At 44.6% G+C, this 17,485-nt stretch overlaps 1 pseudogene across 1 annotated transcript; it reads left to right on the forward strand.

The window, feature by feature from the left end:
- Nucleotides 1-4,084: 4,084 nt before the first annotated feature.
- On the forward strand, nt 4,085-17,262 carry LOC106571527 (uridine-cytidine kinase-like 1; annotated as a pseudogene). Its single transcript, XR_014380536.1, has 11 exons — nt 4,085-4,099; nt 5,612-5,801; nt 5,943-6,004; nt 9,050-9,069; nt 9,770-9,868; nt 10,765-10,858; nt 10,963-11,025; nt 11,586-11,704; nt 12,126-12,233; nt 12,913-13,069; nt 13,358-17,262. The product of XR_014380536.1 is annotated as a uridine-cytidine kinase-like 1 (transcript).
- The last annotated feature ends 223 nt before the right edge of the window (nt 17,263-17,485 follow it).

A 17,485-nucleotide genomic window follows, 5' to 3' on the forward strand; every position in this document is an offset into this window, starting at 1 on the left:
TCTAATGCTGCGTTTACGTTGTAGGAGGTAGACGGCAAACCGGATGTCATTGTTTTCAATGAAAGCATGACAGTAAATGCTGTTGAGGCTGGTGGTGAATGCCTTCAGCAGCAACTGTAGAAGGGACTCCAATATTTCAACTTTTGCGTCTGCTGTAGTGTTGTTTTCTACTGGATGCACTGTTTGTTTACTGAAATTACCATAGCAACGCATACCTTCTTACTGGCTTACTTTTGATGTCACAATCTTTCTTGGTTTCTTGTCCCACTAACTAAACGGACTTGAATCAGGGTTTTTGCATCTCTCGTCTAAACGCAGCACATAAGCCATTTTTTTTTATATACACTGCTCAAAAAAATAAAGGGAACACTTAAACAACACAATGTAACTCCAAGTCAATCACACTTCTGTGAAATCAAACTGTCCACTTAGGAAGCAACACTGATTGACAATAAATGTCACATGCTGTTGTGCAAATGGAATAGACAACAGGTGGAAATTATAGGCAATTAGCAAGACACCTCCAATAAAGGAGTGGTTCTGCAGGTGGGGACCACAGACCACTTCTCAGTTCCTATGCTTCCTGGCTGATGTTTTGGTCACTTTTGAATGCTGGCGGTGCTTTCACTCTAGTGGTAGCATGAGACAGAGTCTACAACCCACACAAGTGGCTCAGGTAGTGCAGCTCATCCAGGATGGCACATCAATGCGAGCTGTGGCAAGAAGGTTTGCTGTGTCTGTCAGCGTAGTGTCCAGAGCATGGAGGCGCTACCAGGAGACAGGCCAGTACATCAGGAGACGTGGAGGAGGCCGTAGGAGGGCAACAACCCAGCAGCAGGACCGCTACCTCCGCCTTTGTGCAAGGAGGAGCAGGAGAAGCACTGCCAGAGCCCTGCAAAATGACCTCCAGCAGGCCACAAATGTGCATGTGTCTGCTCAAACGGTCAGAAACAGACTCCATGAGGGTGGTATGAGGGCCCGACGTCCACAGGTGGGGGTTGTGCTTACAGCCCAACACCGTGCAGGACGTTTGGCATTTGCCAGAGAACACCAAGATTGGCAAATTCGCCACTGCCGCCCTGTGCTCTTCACAGATGAAAGCAGGTTCACACTGAGCACATGTGACAGAGTCTGGAGACGCCGTGGAGAACGTTCTGCTGCCTGCAACATCCTCCAACATGACCGGTTTGGCGGTGGGTCAGTCATGGTGTGGGGTGGCATTTCTTTGGGGGGCCGCACAGCCCTCCATGTGCTCGCCAGAGGTAGCCTGACTGCCATTAGGTACCGAGATGAGATCCTCAGACCCCTTGTGAGACCATATGCTGGTGCGGTTGGCCCTGGGTTCCTCCTAATGCAAGACAATGCTAGACCTCATGTGGCTGGAGTGTGTCAGCAGTTCCTGCAAGAGGAACGCATTGATGCTATGGACTGGCCCGCCCGTTCCCCAGACCTGAATCCAATTGAGCACATCATGTCTCGCTCCATCCACCAACGCCACGTTGCACCACAGACTGTCCAGGAGTTGGCGGATGCTTTAGTCCAGGTCTGGGAGGAGATCCCTCAGGAGACCATCCGCCACCTCATCAGGAGCATGCCCAGGCGTTGTAGGGAGGTTATACAGGCACGTGGAGGCCACACATACTACTGAGCCTCATTTTTACTTGTTTTAAGGACATTACATCAAAGTTGGATAAGCCTGTAGTGTGGTTTTCCACTTTAATTTTGAGTGTGACTCCAAATCCAGACCTCCATGGGTTGATAAATTGGATTTCCATTGATTATTTTTGTGTGATTTTGTTGTCAGCACATTCAACTATCTAAAGAAAAAAGTATTTAAAAATATTTTTTCTTTCATTCATATCTAGGATGTGTTGTTTAAGTGTTCCCTTTATTTTTTTGAGCAGTATATATACATACATACATACATACATACATACAGTGAGGGGAAAAAAGTATTTGATCCCCTGCTGATTTTGTACGTTTGCCCACTGACAAAGAAATGATCAGTCTATAATTTTAATGATAGGTTTATATGAACAGTGAGAGACAGAATAACAACAAAAAAATTCAGAAAAATGCATGTCAAAAATGTTATAAAATGATTTGCATTTTAATGAGGGAAGTAAGTATTTGACCCCTCTGCAAAACATGACTTAGTACTTGGTGGCAAAACCCTTGTTGGCAATCACAGAGGTCAGACGTTTCTTGTAGTTGGCCACCAGGTTTGCACACATCTCAGGAGGGATTTTGTCCCACTCCTCTTTGCAGATCTTCTCCAAGTCATTCATGTTTCGAGGCTGACGTTTGGCAACTCGAACCTTCAGCTCCCTCCACAGATTTTCTATGGGATTAAGGTCTGGAGACTGGCTAGGCCACTCCAGGACCTTAATGTTCTTCTTCTTGAGCCACTCCTTTGTTGCCTTGGCTGTGTGTTTTGGTTCATTGTCATGCTGGAATACCCATCCACGACCCATTTTCAATGCCCTGGCTGAGGGAAGGAGGTTCTCACCCAAGATTTGACGGTACATGGCCCCGTCCATCGTCCCTTTGATGCGGTGAAGTTGTCCTGTCCCCTTAGCAGAAAAACACCCCCAAAGCATAATGTTTCCACCTCCATGTTTGACGGTGGGGATGGTGTTCTTGGGGTCATAGGCAGCATTCCTCCTCCTCCAAACACGGCGAGTTGAGTTGATGCCAAAGAGCTCCATTTTGGTCTCATCTGACCACAACACTTTCACCCAGTTGTCCTCTGAATCATTCAGATGTTCATTGGCAAACTTCAGACGGGCATGTATATGTGCTTTCTTGAGCAGGGGGACCTTGCGGACGCTGCAGGATTTCAGTCCTTCACGGCGTAGTGTGTTACCAATTGTTTTCTTGGTGACTATGGTCCCAGCTGCCTTGAGATCATCCTCCCGTGTAGTTCCGGGCTGATTCCTCACCGTTCTCGTGATCATTGCAACTCCACGAGGTGAGATCTTGCATGGAGCCCCAGGCCGAGGGAGATTGACAGTTCTTTTGTGTTTCTTCCATTTGCGAATAATCGCACCAACTGTTGTCATTTTCTCACCAAGCTGCTTGGCGATGGTCTTGTAGCCCATTCCAGCCTTGTGTAGGTCTACAATCTTGTCCCTGACATCCTTGGAGAGCACTTTGGTCTTGGCCATGGTGGAGAGTTTGGAATCTGATTGATTCCTTCTGTCGACAGGTGTCTTTTATATAGGTAACAAGCTGAGATTAGATTTAGAGTTGACACAGGTAACATGCTGTTAAAAATGAATTATGGAGAAGCCACGAGAAACGACGCCTCTTAATGTGCATTTTCTTGATCGCTGATTGGGGTCTTTGTGTCATACAAAAAATATATATGAAAAGTCTCTTGGTAAATAGTATAGTCTGCAGCTTATCATGAGGTATTCTAACTCAGGCGAGCAAAAACTTGAGACTTCCTTAACATTAGAAATCACGCACCAGCTGTTCTTAACAGACACACACACTTCCTCCCTTTGTCTTGCCCGAGTCTGCTGTCCGGTCTTGGCGATGCGTAGGAAAAACCAGCGAGACTTACTACCGTGTCCTTGTTCAGCCACGACTCTGAGAAACATAGGATATCACAGTACACGTTCACCAATAGAACAAAGGGCAATGGCGGTCTATTTTCTCGCCGACCTAGTCTCGTCAGGGTGCCGGCCCGCCTGCCTCTCTTTCGCCGCTGCTTCCTCTTTCAAGTCCTGGGGATTAAGGCCTGGTTTGGAGTAAGCAGAACGTCCAGGGCTGCTGACTCGTTTTAAGTTGTAATTTCCATCCAAATTGAGCTTAGTGATCGCTTTTCTGATGTCCAGAAGCTGTTTCCGATCATAAGAAATGATGGCGGCGACATTATGTACAAAACAAGCTAAGATCAGCATCATCGATTTAATGGAGAGCCGCTGCCATCCTCAAGCAGATTCAAGGAAATAAGAGGGATTCTCTCTCTGTATTCACTGTTCTACCTTTCTCCTGCTCACTGCACTCTGCCTAAGCCTGCTTGGGTTACAGGCTGGGGTTGGCCCTGGGTGATTGGGCTGGGGACTGGCTGATAGAAATGGAGGAGCTCTGGGTAGGGTGAAGTGTGGGGCTGTGTGTCTTGTTGGGGATCCATTCCTGCAGCAGGCTTGGCTAAAGTTACACTTGCTAACACAAAGCCCAGTTCTCTTCAAGGAAGAAATGCATGAAAAATGTCCCTTAAGATTAAAACAAAGCAACGTGTAAACTAATACTAGTACTCTTTTAGTACAATTGATGGCAGTTCATCAGGCAGCCCTCATCAGCTATGATTATCTTGGTCCTCTTTATTTCAACAGATCAACTACTTTTCACAAAGACTACGTTGGCTCATCTAAATCCATGAAGTAGAGTCTCGACTTGTCGCCTGCCTAGGACTCTCCTTCCCTCCATTATATCTAGAGGTTGTGTTTGGCCAGTGTGTAAGTGAATGGACTAGACTGTGTTTTATTGATGGTGCTGTTGATGGGTCCCTGAGTTCTCTTCGATCCACCAGTGCTGTGTGTACAGAAATCCATACACATTAAACTCTGAGCACATGGGTTTGCATTGGCAAAGCACGACTGTTCCTGGTTATTTATCAGTTCAGCCGTTGTAGAGTGAGGTTGGGCTACGCTTTGCAAGGATGACAAGCCAAACAATGCAGATAATTGGATGTACTTTCATTTACATGTTTTCTATAGAAGTGTTGTTTTTCTTTGGAAGATGTGTGACTTTAAATCACTGTAATTGTGGCTCACTTAGTACTAAACATTTCTAATCAACCGTTTTATTTACTTTGCTATAAATTGGTTCCCTCTCAACCCTTTGCCATGACTCCTGCTGGCTGCGCCAAGCGTCCGGTCCGTTCTGGCCCGACAATGAGCAGCCATCTTTGATGCTGTAAAATGTTCCTAAACTGTCCTGCTCATTTCCCCAAATGACAGAGGTCCCTGAGAGAGATACTGAGCCTCAGCCTAGAGAGATCTATTGCCATGCCCCTTCTCCCTGTCCTATCATGGCGCGTCATGTGGAGAAGCTGGAGCCCTTCTCCTCATCCCCTCCTATACACTGACTGCTCTACTGGCGTGGCGCTTTGGGCTCGCCTGGTTGGTCATGAAGCATATTTACTGCCCAATGACTGACTGTCTCATTGGCTGTCTGAGTTACGCTCCAACACTCAATGGCCAAAGAGTCATCAATAGCTCCTGTTTTTGGGTTGTTGCCTCTTTTTGCGTCTCCATCGCATACAGTGGTTCTGCTGGACCATTACTCCTGGTTAGAGCTTTGAGCACTGCATTTAGTTACCCCTGACTGGCTGTTTCAATTGATGCGTGTTCAGGAAAATAGCATTCAAGACCCAATAGGCAATCTTTACAGTAGATCCCATTTAACTTCTTTCAACCCTGGGACATTAATTTCCCAACCATCATGTATGTGGGGTGCCCCACCCCCACCCCTGAAGGAATTTTGTTTTTACCCAGCACCCCGCCATGAAATTATATCTTGGGTAAACACTGCCCTATGAATTGTTTATTTACATGACCTTTCTTAACCCTCTCTTTCTCTCCGTCTCGCTCTCCCCCAGCTGCTGGACATGAAGGTGTTTGTGGACACAGACTCAGACATCCGTCTGGTCAGGCGTCTGAAGAGGGACATATCGGAGCGCGGCCGTGACATCAGCGGAGTCATCAAGCAGTACAACAAGTTTGTCAAGCCTAGCTTTGAGCAGTACATCGAGCCCACTGTACAGGTGGCTGATATTGTGGTCCCCAGGGGTGAGTGGTTTGTAGATTGCTACTACCACAGTAGTTTCTTTAGATTCAATTCAGAATAATACAAGTATTGTACAAATACTTCTGAAAACTATAGCAATTCTACTATAAAAAAGCAATGTGTGTATGTGTTGGCCATTTCAGGGGGTGAGAACTTTGTTGCCTTGGATCTGATTGTTCAGCATGTTCACAGTCAGCTTGAAAAGGTATGTGTGAATCGTGCTCTATCTCCAATACCTCTTCCCATAGACCCTAACGTGAAAGCATGGAGGAGTCCCTCCCCATCTCTGTACATGGTGTCATCTCTCCGGCTCACACCATGCCCAGAGTTTGTGCATGCCAGGCTGACATGACCCCATCCCATGGTTCATGACTAGGACAAGGAGATTTTCCTGACCACCTTCCCTATCAAGAAAGACTCTTGGTGCTACCCATGACCTCTGAACCCTGTCCTATCCCTCAACATGGGTGGGTCATTTCTGGATTAATGAAATGATTGATGCTGAGTGTCATTCTCTAGGATGCTCAAGACTACATGTCCTATTGAAACCAGCCAACTTAAACTCAGTTGTCTTGTATATGCGCTGTTTCAATCTGGTATCCAAAAGTAATCCTGAATTCTCAGAGGCTAGTCTCCAAGTAGAAGTTGACCCAACCAGTTGCCCATTCCACTTCTGCCCTCTAGTGGTCAGGATTCACCAACACACGTTATGAATTTGTCATGTAGATTGTCTGTCTGGTATCGGGCTGAACTAAACTCAACGCTTTCTCTTCACCAAGGGCCTCCTAACGAGTGGATTTATAACTGAGGGGCTATTCCTCATACTTTTACATGCGTGCATGTCAAGGGCATCCCATTTATCTGTCAGCGTCATGACCCATATGCTCCGACTCCCATCTTTAATACTTTGCTTTCTGCTGTTAGACCCCTTTTATGGTCCCTACAAACCATGATCTACACTGAGTGTACAAAACATTCGGAACACCTCTTTCCATGACAGACTGACCAAGTGTATCCAGGTGAAAGCTATGATCCCTTATTGATGTCACCTGTTAAATCCTGTTAGATAAGTGTAGATGGAGACAGGTTAAAGAAGAGGGATTTTTAAGCCTTCAGACAATTGTGACATGGATTGTGTATGTGGGCCATTCAAAGGGTGAATGCCTTTGAACCGGGTATGGTAGTAGGTGCCAGGTGCACCGGTTTTAGTGTGCCAAGAACTGCAACGTTGCTGGGTTTTTCACACTGAACAGTTTCGCTCTGTATCAAGAATGTCCAATACCCAAAGGATAGCCAGCCGGGTTGACAAAACTGTGGGAAGCATTGGAGTCAACATGGGTCAACATCCCTGTGGAACGCTTTCGACACCTTGTAGAGTCCATACCCCAACGAATTGAGGCTGTTCTGAGGGCCAAAGGGGATGCAACTCAATATGTTTGGTTACTGTACCACCAACTGAATTTTGCTCTGCCCAGAGTACCCCTGAACTACCTCTTTGTGCATTTTACCAGTAGGCCTATGGTCTCGGGAGTCGTACACCCGTACACCTGTCGGCGTGTGGGTAAAAGAGCAAGAGATAACATGTGCTAAAGAGAAAGCAAAAAGTGTGTGTGTGCATGTGCCTGCGTTTGTGAGGATTTGTGGATTAAGGGATCTCTGTAGTAAAATACCCTTGTGTCTGGTGTGGATCAAGTAATGAATGGTGTCCAGTGGAGAGAGACGGCGGCCGCTCGTCCTCCATACATCACTGTGAGTGTCTGATGATGATGATGATGATGATGAGGACAGGGCCTGTTGTAGCCTAATGAACCATAACACCCTCCACTAAGAGACATCATATAGCAAGACTGCTGAGCCCACTATAGTACTTCTCTTCAGGAAAGCCCCAGGTTTGGGGTGCATTCTGTTTGACATGTACTAGATGTTAGGTAAGAACCATTTTGGTTTCCGACTATAAAACAAGTAAAGCAAATAGGATGCCCCTATATGGGATTTCCATATGGAAAAGGAGCTGAAAACCATATTGAAGAATTATTTTATTGCCCAGAAAATGTACATTTCTAATTAAATTCACTCGGCTGTTCACTGGGCCTTGCTGTGAGATCAGCGCACCAGAACGTAACCTGATCTGATGCATGATTATACCTTCATGTAGAGAGAGCTTCCGGTTCATTTGAAATGATGGAAATACCAGCTGCATTACGTGGAAATGGGAAACCAGTAAAGGTACCCAGGTAAAGGTATCGGATGAAACGCTGTTTGTCTGTGCGATTCATGGAAAAATGGAGCGGAATGTAATATCCTTGCATGTCATCAACGGGAAGTATAAAGGGTGGTGGGAACTGGGGACATTTGGCTTTGTTTGGAAGGTTGGAATGGCTTGTCTCATTTCATGAGTTATGTTTTGTTTTTATTTCTCTCCTCCCTGTGTGTGTAATGAAATGGCCGAATGCACTCTAACCATCTCAGCGTGAAATCACAGTGAGGTATGACTGCCACACCCCCCTCCCCATCTATCTACCCCCCCTTCCTTGTGGTACCTGTCTTTTATTCTGTTTCCTGTCAGCAGAAGCTCAGAGAGCACATCAAAGAAAAAGGATGTGCCCAGTCTGAAGGATTACTGACTTAGACCAAACAACTTATCTTACCAAATATTGTTGACATGATCAATTAATGAAAATGCCAAGAGAAATGTTTGTGTAAACTAAATGAAAGGCTGTCCACCTCCTTTTTGTCTTTCTTCCACACTGTCAGTCCTGAAAACTATGGCTAACTCCATGAGGATGACATCTCTATGGTTCCACTGAGCTCTGGTTAAGACCTTCTAAATAGACAATTGGAAGATGTCATGGATTGATCACTTTGCGGTAGCTGCAAGTCGATGTAATGAATTCCTTGTTATCGAAAGATCAGATGCTAACATCACATTAACCAAGGACCGAGTATAACCTTGAGTTATTCCTGCATGTTTATCAGATGACCTCACACTAAGGCCATTGAAAATATTTAAAAAAAAACTCCTCCCAGTCAGACTTGTAACCATTGAAATGTCGTCTGGTCCTGAAGCCATCCCCTTGCTGAACAGGGGCCCTCTCAGCCTGCCCTCACACCACCTCCCTGCCCTATCAGCTTCTCCACAGAGATCATAGGGCGTCTACTCTGTCCTGCTGCCATCTAATTGTTGTACTTTCTTTCTTCTCTTTGTCATCTCTCTTGTTCTCGCAAAATGAATATTTGTCACCTTCTGCAGAGGAAACTCCGCTGGGATATGTGAGGATAAACTCTTGCATCTTCATCTTTTTTGGGGGGGATATCCTCTCCCCCTCATTTCCATGTATTTAATGATCTGTTAACGTTTCATCCAGAACCAAAGCCAAACCTTTGTTTGCTGTTTTCCCAATATATAGTTTTTCACTTATCTGTTAACCAACTGCTTGATTCTTTTTCTTTCTGATTTGTACACACTTAACTGGCCTGTATTTTGGTGCCAAATACCTAAATAAAAAAATACAGTACTAAAGTTTTTAGAGGGAGTTGTCTTGGCTTCTTGTATTGGCAACAACATTGCAGAACATATAGCAAAGTGCTCAATTGCTTTATGGCATTTCTATTTCTAAATGGAGCCACTGTTTAGTACTGTACAACGCAAGCTATTTTCTAGATTCTAAATGGTCCTAGTGTTCCATTGTCTGCCAGTAAAGCACCATATACTCCAGACTGTACCAGAGAAGCCTGTTCAGAGAAGCCTGTTCAAGCATTGCTGTTGCCAGGATCTGCGCACAAATACCCCCCACCCCACTTTGCCTGGCTGTGCAGCAGGGACCTCCAAACATGTTCACGAGGAGGAAAGTAAAATATCCCAGTGGTATCTTACTTTTGTCTCCCTGGCTTGACTGCTGTCTCTGTGTGGTTGTGGTACTGTGAACTCCCCAACAGAGGGCAGTGGTCTGACTGTCTCTGTGTTGTGTAGGTCTGCTCTGGCCTCGGCCCACCAGGGACAGCCCCTGCCCAAGACCCTCAGCGTCATGGAGGGCACCCCACAGGTCCACGGCATGCACACCATCATCAGGTAAGACCATAGAGGTTTGGAAGAGCGCTGGCGCCCGGTTTCTCACCCTGTCAACACTGTCTCTGCACTGACACGAGTTTATAATGAATATACACTCAGTGGCCAGGTTATTAGGTTCTCCAAAATGTTTTGCTCCCTCAGACAGTGAGTCACGTGGCTGTGGTTTGCTATATATAGACAGCATTGAGGCAGTGTTACTGTTCTGAACGTTAGAATGGGCAAAACGACTGACCTAAGCGACTTTGAGATGGTATGATCGTCGGTGCCAGGCACGCCGGTTCCGGTATCTCAGAAATGTCCGGCCTCCTGGGCTTTTCACGCATAATAGTGTCTAAGATTTACCGAGAATGGTGCGACAAATAAAAAAACATGCAGTCCAGTGGGTGAAAACATCTTGTTAATGAGAGGTCAAATGAGAATGGCAAGAATCGTGCAAGCTAAAACTGGCAAATAACTGTGGACTCCTATCAACTAAAAACAAGAAGTGGCTCCAGTGGGCACGCCATCACCAACACTGGACAATTGAGTAGTGGAAAAAGATCACCTGGTCCGACGAATCCCGGTTTCTGTTGCGTCTAGTTGAAAACGGAGTCAGGATTTGACGTTAGCAGCATGAGTCCACGGCCCCATCCTGCCTGGTGTCAACGGTACAGGCTGGTGGTCTAATGGAGTGGGGAATGTTTTCCTGGCTCACGTTGGGTCCCTTGATACCAATTGAGATACGTTTGAACGCTACACCTTGTAGAATCAATGCCCCAAAGAATTCAGGCTGTTCTGGGGGCAAAGATGGGTCCGGCCCCATTCTAGATGGGTCTACCTAATTAACTGGCCACTGAGTGTACATGCACACACCCTCACTCCCAGGCCTTGTCCCCTAACTGTGTGTGTGTGTGCAGGAATAAGGACACTAATCGTGACGAGTTCATCTTCTACTCCAAGAGATTAATGAGGCTCCTGATAGAACATGCCCTCTCCTTCCTGCCCCTCAAGGTGAGTGGCCCTGCCAATGCATGGTCAATTCTATATCGCCCCCTGTGCACAACCATATACTAATATTGGTCTCTACTCTCTTCTTTTCCTCTCATCCTCTCTAGCCTGTGCAAGTGGAGACTCCCCAAGGTTCCATCTATGAAGGGAAGAGACTCAGTGGTAAAAGGGTAAGGCTCTATGCTGATACTTTCACACAGGGTTTTGGGCCCTAAACTGCAATAAAGTATCAATGTACTCCCTGATACTACGTTACAGCAAAATTGTCACAATCATACTGATTGTCATTCTTGGCCAGAGATTTTGCAGTGGTTAAACTAGTGTTATCTCTCTCCAGTCCTTGTCTTCATCACCATTGAATCTGCTTTGTTCACCTGTGTTTTTACTCGACACCTGCATTGAAAATGTCTTGTCACAAAATGTGTGGCAGTGTGGATGGGCCAGAGAAAATCATTAATTTCACTCACGTTATGGGAATGTGTTTGCGTGGCTCTCAGTGGGAGCAGCTCTGTTAGACAGCAGGGTTATGACTATATTACTCTACTGCAGATGTCTATCTCCTACCATCGGGCTGTGTAACATTGCACGGCATCACGCACACCCAGACATTAACCTTTCAACTCTGAGACCCTAAAGCAGGATCCTTCAGGCTGCTCAATGGACGTTTACTTGCCAACTAAACTGTGAGGGAGTGTAAAGCCTGGAATGCAATTTAATTGTGTGTGTGTAGATCACAGGCGTGTCCATACTGAGAGCAGGGGAGACCATGGAGCTCTGATGGTTGTGTGTAAAGACATTCGGCTGGGGAAGATCCTCATCCAGACCAACCATGACACTGGAGAGCCAGAGGTAACACACAAATAAATCAGTCCTGTAGTTCACCAAGGCTTCTGTGTGTTTTGTGTGGCCCTCTGTCTGTGTTGCACGGCATCACGCACACCCAGACATTAACCTTTCAACTCTGAGACCCTAAAGCAGGAGTGTACGGTTGTATCGGTCGTCTGTTTTGTCTGTGGCTTCATTCATGGCTAACTAGCCTCACTGACCTCAGGTTCACTTCCTCATCAGGGTCACAGACTATCCATATCTTTGAGATAATACCGTATGATGTCAGATGTAGTCTTCACGCTTTGGCCGTTTCTTCTTCAGCTGTACTGGTTTCATTCATAACAGATGCTCAAATCGTGACATTTTAAGTTAATAAAATCCACAAATTAAGACCTTGTATAAAATGTTATTTGACCACTGCTGTCCTATGTTCCCTGTCCAGCTCCACTACCTGCGTCTGCCTAAGGACATCAGTGAGGACTACGTCATGCTGATGGACAGCACCGTGTCCACTGGGGCTGCTGCTCTAATGGCCGTCCGAGTGCTGCTGGTCAGTTCTACTTTATTCTACCTCATTCTACTCCTCTTGTCTAGTCGAATATTCTCATGTTAGTCTTCTCTATCCTGCCACACACCTATGTTGGGGCTTGGGGGTTTATCATCCAGATAATGTTGGTTACGCCTGAGACATGGCCTGGTGTTGAGGTAACAGTAGAGCAGCTCTGCTGGTGGAGATTGGACGACCACGCAGCAGGAGATGGAGGAGAGATTGGGATGCTTGTTTGCTGTCATGAAACACTGTTTTAGTTCAGTAAGTTCGAGGCTCTGTCTCATTGTGATAAGGCTGCAGAGCTAAAGGTACAGCTCTTGTGCTTTAGCCTTCGCCCCCTTGTGAAATGGAAACATCTGCTGTCAATAATTGCCGTCCACAATGGTGGCCAAAGTCCATGGTTCTGTTTGCCCTCAGAGAGCAAACTGCACCTCCTCCAGGTCAATCCAATACTTTTCTCCCATGACAATCTCTGCAAAAGATATTCATGGTCGTGTGTGTTTGTCACTAGAAGCATTGGTTGTAGTATGTATGTTATATTTGACAATAAGTTGCAGAAGACATCAGACTAACCCCATTATGGAGCAAGTTTTGACAGGTAGTGGGAACTGGGAAGAATTTGTGATCTCCACAAGTCTGGCTATTGTTGCCACCCATGTGTATGTCTGCCACCCTGTAGGACCATGATGTCCAGGAGGATAAGATCTTCCTGCTGTCTCTACTGATGGCAGAGATGGGCGTCAACTCTGTGGCCTACGCCTTCCCCAAGGTCCGCATCATCACCACCGCCGTCGACAAGAATGTCAACGACAAGTTCCACATAATCCCTGGCATTGGTGGGTGTCTCTCTCACTCTCATACACACAAAAATATCTGACATGACTGTGGCCTCATGCTAATCCAGTGAGAAGCTGTTTGACTGATCTTAAGTGATATGACATTGTGTGATGACCTAATCACAAACTGAAAACATCCAGATTATCAGATGTAGCTGTTTCCACAGCTCTGTTATGAATCAACCCAGACTCTGACCCACGTGTTCCATCAGCAGGGCCACTGATCACACACCCCTCATTGTCACTAGTCCAAGTCAACATGACTGACTCTCCTCTCTCTTCCTCCAGGTAATTTCGGGGATCGTTATTTTGGGACGGACGCTCCCTCGGACTGGTATGAGAGTGATGAAGGGATGGATTACTGAACCGTTCTGGAAGAGGAGGGAGGGGCGGTCAGCACACGAGCACGTAGACATACATGCCCTTGACCACCTCCTAAGAGCTCTGGACCCCGCCTCAGCACCCCTCTACTGCCCATCATCTTGGGCACCACCCTGTGCCAACTCCTCCCCTCTGAGCGAGGTGAAAGGTCATGAGGCTACCTACCCTCCTGAGGAGGAAATGTGATATTAGCTTAGCTAGTGACACCCAGAGCCATGTATTTTTAGAGCTGGGCCATTATGGTTTCTGCATTATGACTCATTTTTACATGACACTACAACATTTTGTGTTTTTTATTTTTTTGTCCCCAATTTTGTTATATTCAATTGGTAGCTACGACCTTGTCTCATCGCTGCAACTCCCCAATGGGCTCGGGAGAGGCGAAAGTCGAGACATCTGTCCTCCAAAGCATGACCCGCCGAGTTACGCTGCCTCTTAACACACTGCTCGCTTAACCCGGAAGTCAGCCGCACCAATGTCGGAGGGAACACTGCTTGCAGGCACCCAGACACAAGGAGTTTCTATGGAAAGGAAAGCTCCCCGGCCAAACCCTCCCCTAACCCAGATGGCGCCTGCCATGCCCGGGAGCCCCATAGGATCGAACCCCAGGCTGTAGTGACGCATCAGCACTGTGAAGCAGTGCCTTAGACCACTTTGTCACTCGGGAGGCCCAACACTACAGTATTCTATAGCAGCCATGTTAGTGCCCCATTAACATTACATGAGGAATATGTAAGGAATAATTGAGGGGCTATGCATTCTATGGAAAATAATGAACAGCGTGGAAGCTGTGTTCCAAGAACGGCGTGGAAGCTGTGTTCCAAGAACGGCGTGGAAGCTGTGTTCCAAGAACGGCGTGGAAGCTGTGTTCCAAGAACGGCGTGGAAGCTGTGTTCCAAGAACTGCGTGGAAGCTGTGTTCCAAGAACGGCATGGAAGCTGTGTTCCAAGAACGGCGTGGAAGCTGTGTTCCAAGAACGGCGTGGAAGCTGTGTTCCAAGAGTGGCACTAACCTTCCATGGAGTTGCATTATTTTCCAGTGAACGCATGGAGCCCCAAATTGATTATCCCTTTTATACCATGGCTATAACTTAACACATTTGCCACTAGAAATGTGCATTTGCAGATAGAAATATGTTTATCCACTTAAGTAGCTATCAAGTTTACTAGATAGCTACAGTAGTTGCATTGGTAACCAAACCAACAGACTTGCTAGTTTAGCTAACCAAACCATCAATGCTAGCTTGCTATTATGAAAATCAAATTCAACAATACCAATAATGTTTTCAACTTGACTTTTTCTTTCAAAAGCAGCTCAAACATAGAACATGTAAGAATTAACTATAGCCATTGTATTCTACCGTGCTGATATACCGTGCGTTATAGGGAAATAATACACACTCTAGAATGACCTTCAAGCCAATCAGAAACAAGCATTCAACAATGCCATGGTATAAAATGTCTAGAATGAGCATTATGATGCATTTGCGTGACACTTTCCAATTACATGGCAGCATCCCATTAACATGACATGGGGAATATGTAAATAATGCTATGTAACTGAATGTCTGACATTAGAACAATATTCAACATTCTAAAATGTGTCCCAACTCTCTATATACATGGCTCTGGTGATACCTATAAGCCCATACACATCTATTCACTGATGATGATACTTGACTTGTGATTATGCTTGTTTGACGCCGCAGGACCTGTGAAGTAGGAGAAAGAGTCGCGAGAAATGAAAAGCCTCTTTTGGGTTGAAGGATTACTATTTTTTGGGTCCTTTTGATGTTTACCTATTGAGGGGACCCTTAGTCATTGAGTGGGCCCATAGAAATAGTTCAAATGACACCACACTATGACATCAGGGAAGGAGAGAGAAAACCGTATGTGTCTGTTAGTGCCATATCTTAACTGTGCTTCAATAACGTGAATATTATATGGTGATGGCTGTTGTTATTTATAGGGGAGACTTTGTCTTATAGCTGAGAGGAGATTGTTAATGGTCTGAGGTTACAGTGGACCATGTAGGTAGTGAACATATAAGGTAGTATAGCTAATGGGTAGCTTTATGCTCAATATAGCCTAAGTATTAGTTAACAGACTGCTTCTATGGACATTCTGTACTGTCCTCTCTTTGGAGATAATTTACAGTTGTCTTAGCTGTGACAAAGGTCTTAGGCAATTGTTCACCAAAAACGTACTACTTTGCTTCATTCTGGTTTAAGATGATTGACTTGAATTGGGGAAAGAATTTATTATTTGAGGCCATTTTGGTTTTAAAGGCCCAGTTTAGTCAACAACTTCATTTTCCTGTGTTTATTTTTCCACATTCTGAGGTTGGAATAGTACTGTGAAATTGAAAATTATGACAATGCACTTTCAGTGTAAGAGCTGTTTGAAAAGACCCCCCCCCCCCCTGAAATTTCACCCTGTTTTGATGGGATGTAGTTTTGGTATGTGAACAATTGCCAGTATATTAGTTAATAGACCAGTAAGAAAGTGGTCCAAACCTAGTTTTCAGTTTTTCCATCCACACTCAGACCACTTCCAGACGGTCTTAGCAACATTATTGCTTGAGAAATGGCTCTTTGCTGTAAGAAGCTATTTTTGCTTATTTTTGACCATTTTGATTTAAAGCAATCACGTTACCCAGAAATGATTTAATATTGAGATAAAGGCAGCTGCATTTGAGCTTTAAAGATACTATTAGATTTCCCCTCATTTATATATCATAGGTTGTCGTTTTTACTTTGCATCCATTTCTCTGGGTAATATACTTGAATAATACTATTATTTAATGTTTTCTCATTTAAATTGATACCCCTGCTTGGTTCACAAAGGCAGTATAATAGAGAGCATTTACCACAGGACGGATGTAACCATCATGAATCATGTTTTTATGGCCTGACCAGCTCTTGGCAATTTACATTTATTTTGTTTTCTGGCCTTCATAGTTACAATATTGCAAGACAGAACCTTGAGGATTCAATGGCTATATCAGCATTAAAATATAGTGTCTTAAAAATTAGGTTCTAAGATATGGTGCCTCAGGCATTTTTTGCCTAATCAATGACATAATGCAATGCATCCATATGGGTAGCTTAGACATTTGGATAGTAAAGGTACAGTGTAACCTATTTGTCCAGATAGAAAAAATAGGGAGACAGGCTGTATCACCATGTGTCAGACAGTGCTTCTGTATAGGACTTCTAATGCAGCTTTCGCTACAGTATATGCCTATTCAGTTACCTCACCTGCATTTCTGTATGGCTTGAACTGTTGATGGGTCTTTGGTTACTTTATCTGCTTGTGTGGTTCACTCCTCTTGGTTACATTTTTATGCTAAACAATTTGCCACGAATCTTGTTTCTTTTTTTTTGTTGCCTTTTGTTGATTTTTAAAATAGGGAAAAGCATCATGTATGAACAGACCTTGATTGAAAAAGAAAGACAATTAGTTTCCTGTTTTAAGTGTGTTAACTTAAGTGGTGTAAAGTACTTAAGTAAAAATACTTTATTAAAGTACTACGTAAGTAGTTTTTGGGGGTATCTGTACTTTACTATTTATATTTTTGACAACTTTATCTTCACTACATTCGTACAGAAAATGATGTACTTTTTACTCCATACATTTTCTCTGACACCCAAAAGTACTCGTTACATTTTGAATGCTTAGCAGGACAAGAAAATGGTCCAATTCACTCACTTATCAAGAGAACATCCCTGGTCATCCCTACTGCCTCTGATCTGGAGGACTCGCTAAACACACGTGCTACATTTGTAAATTATGTCTGTGTGTTGTAGTGTGCCCCTGGCTATCCGTTAATAAAATAAAAACAATACAATTGTGCTGTCTGGTTTGCTTAATATAAGCCATTTGAAATTATTTATACTTTTACTTTGGAATTTTACGTATATTTAAAACCAAATACTTTGACTTTTACTCAAATAGTATTTTATTGGGTGACTTGAGTCATTTTATATTAAGGTTACTTTTTTACTGAAGTATGACAATTGGGTACTTTTTCCAC

This window comes from Salmo salar, chromosome 15 (assembly GCF_965601325.2).
Source record: "Salmo salar chromosome 15, fSalSal1, whole genome shotgun sequence".
NCBI lineage: Eukaryota > Metazoa > Chordata > Actinopteri > Salmoniformes > Salmonidae > Salmo > Salmo salar.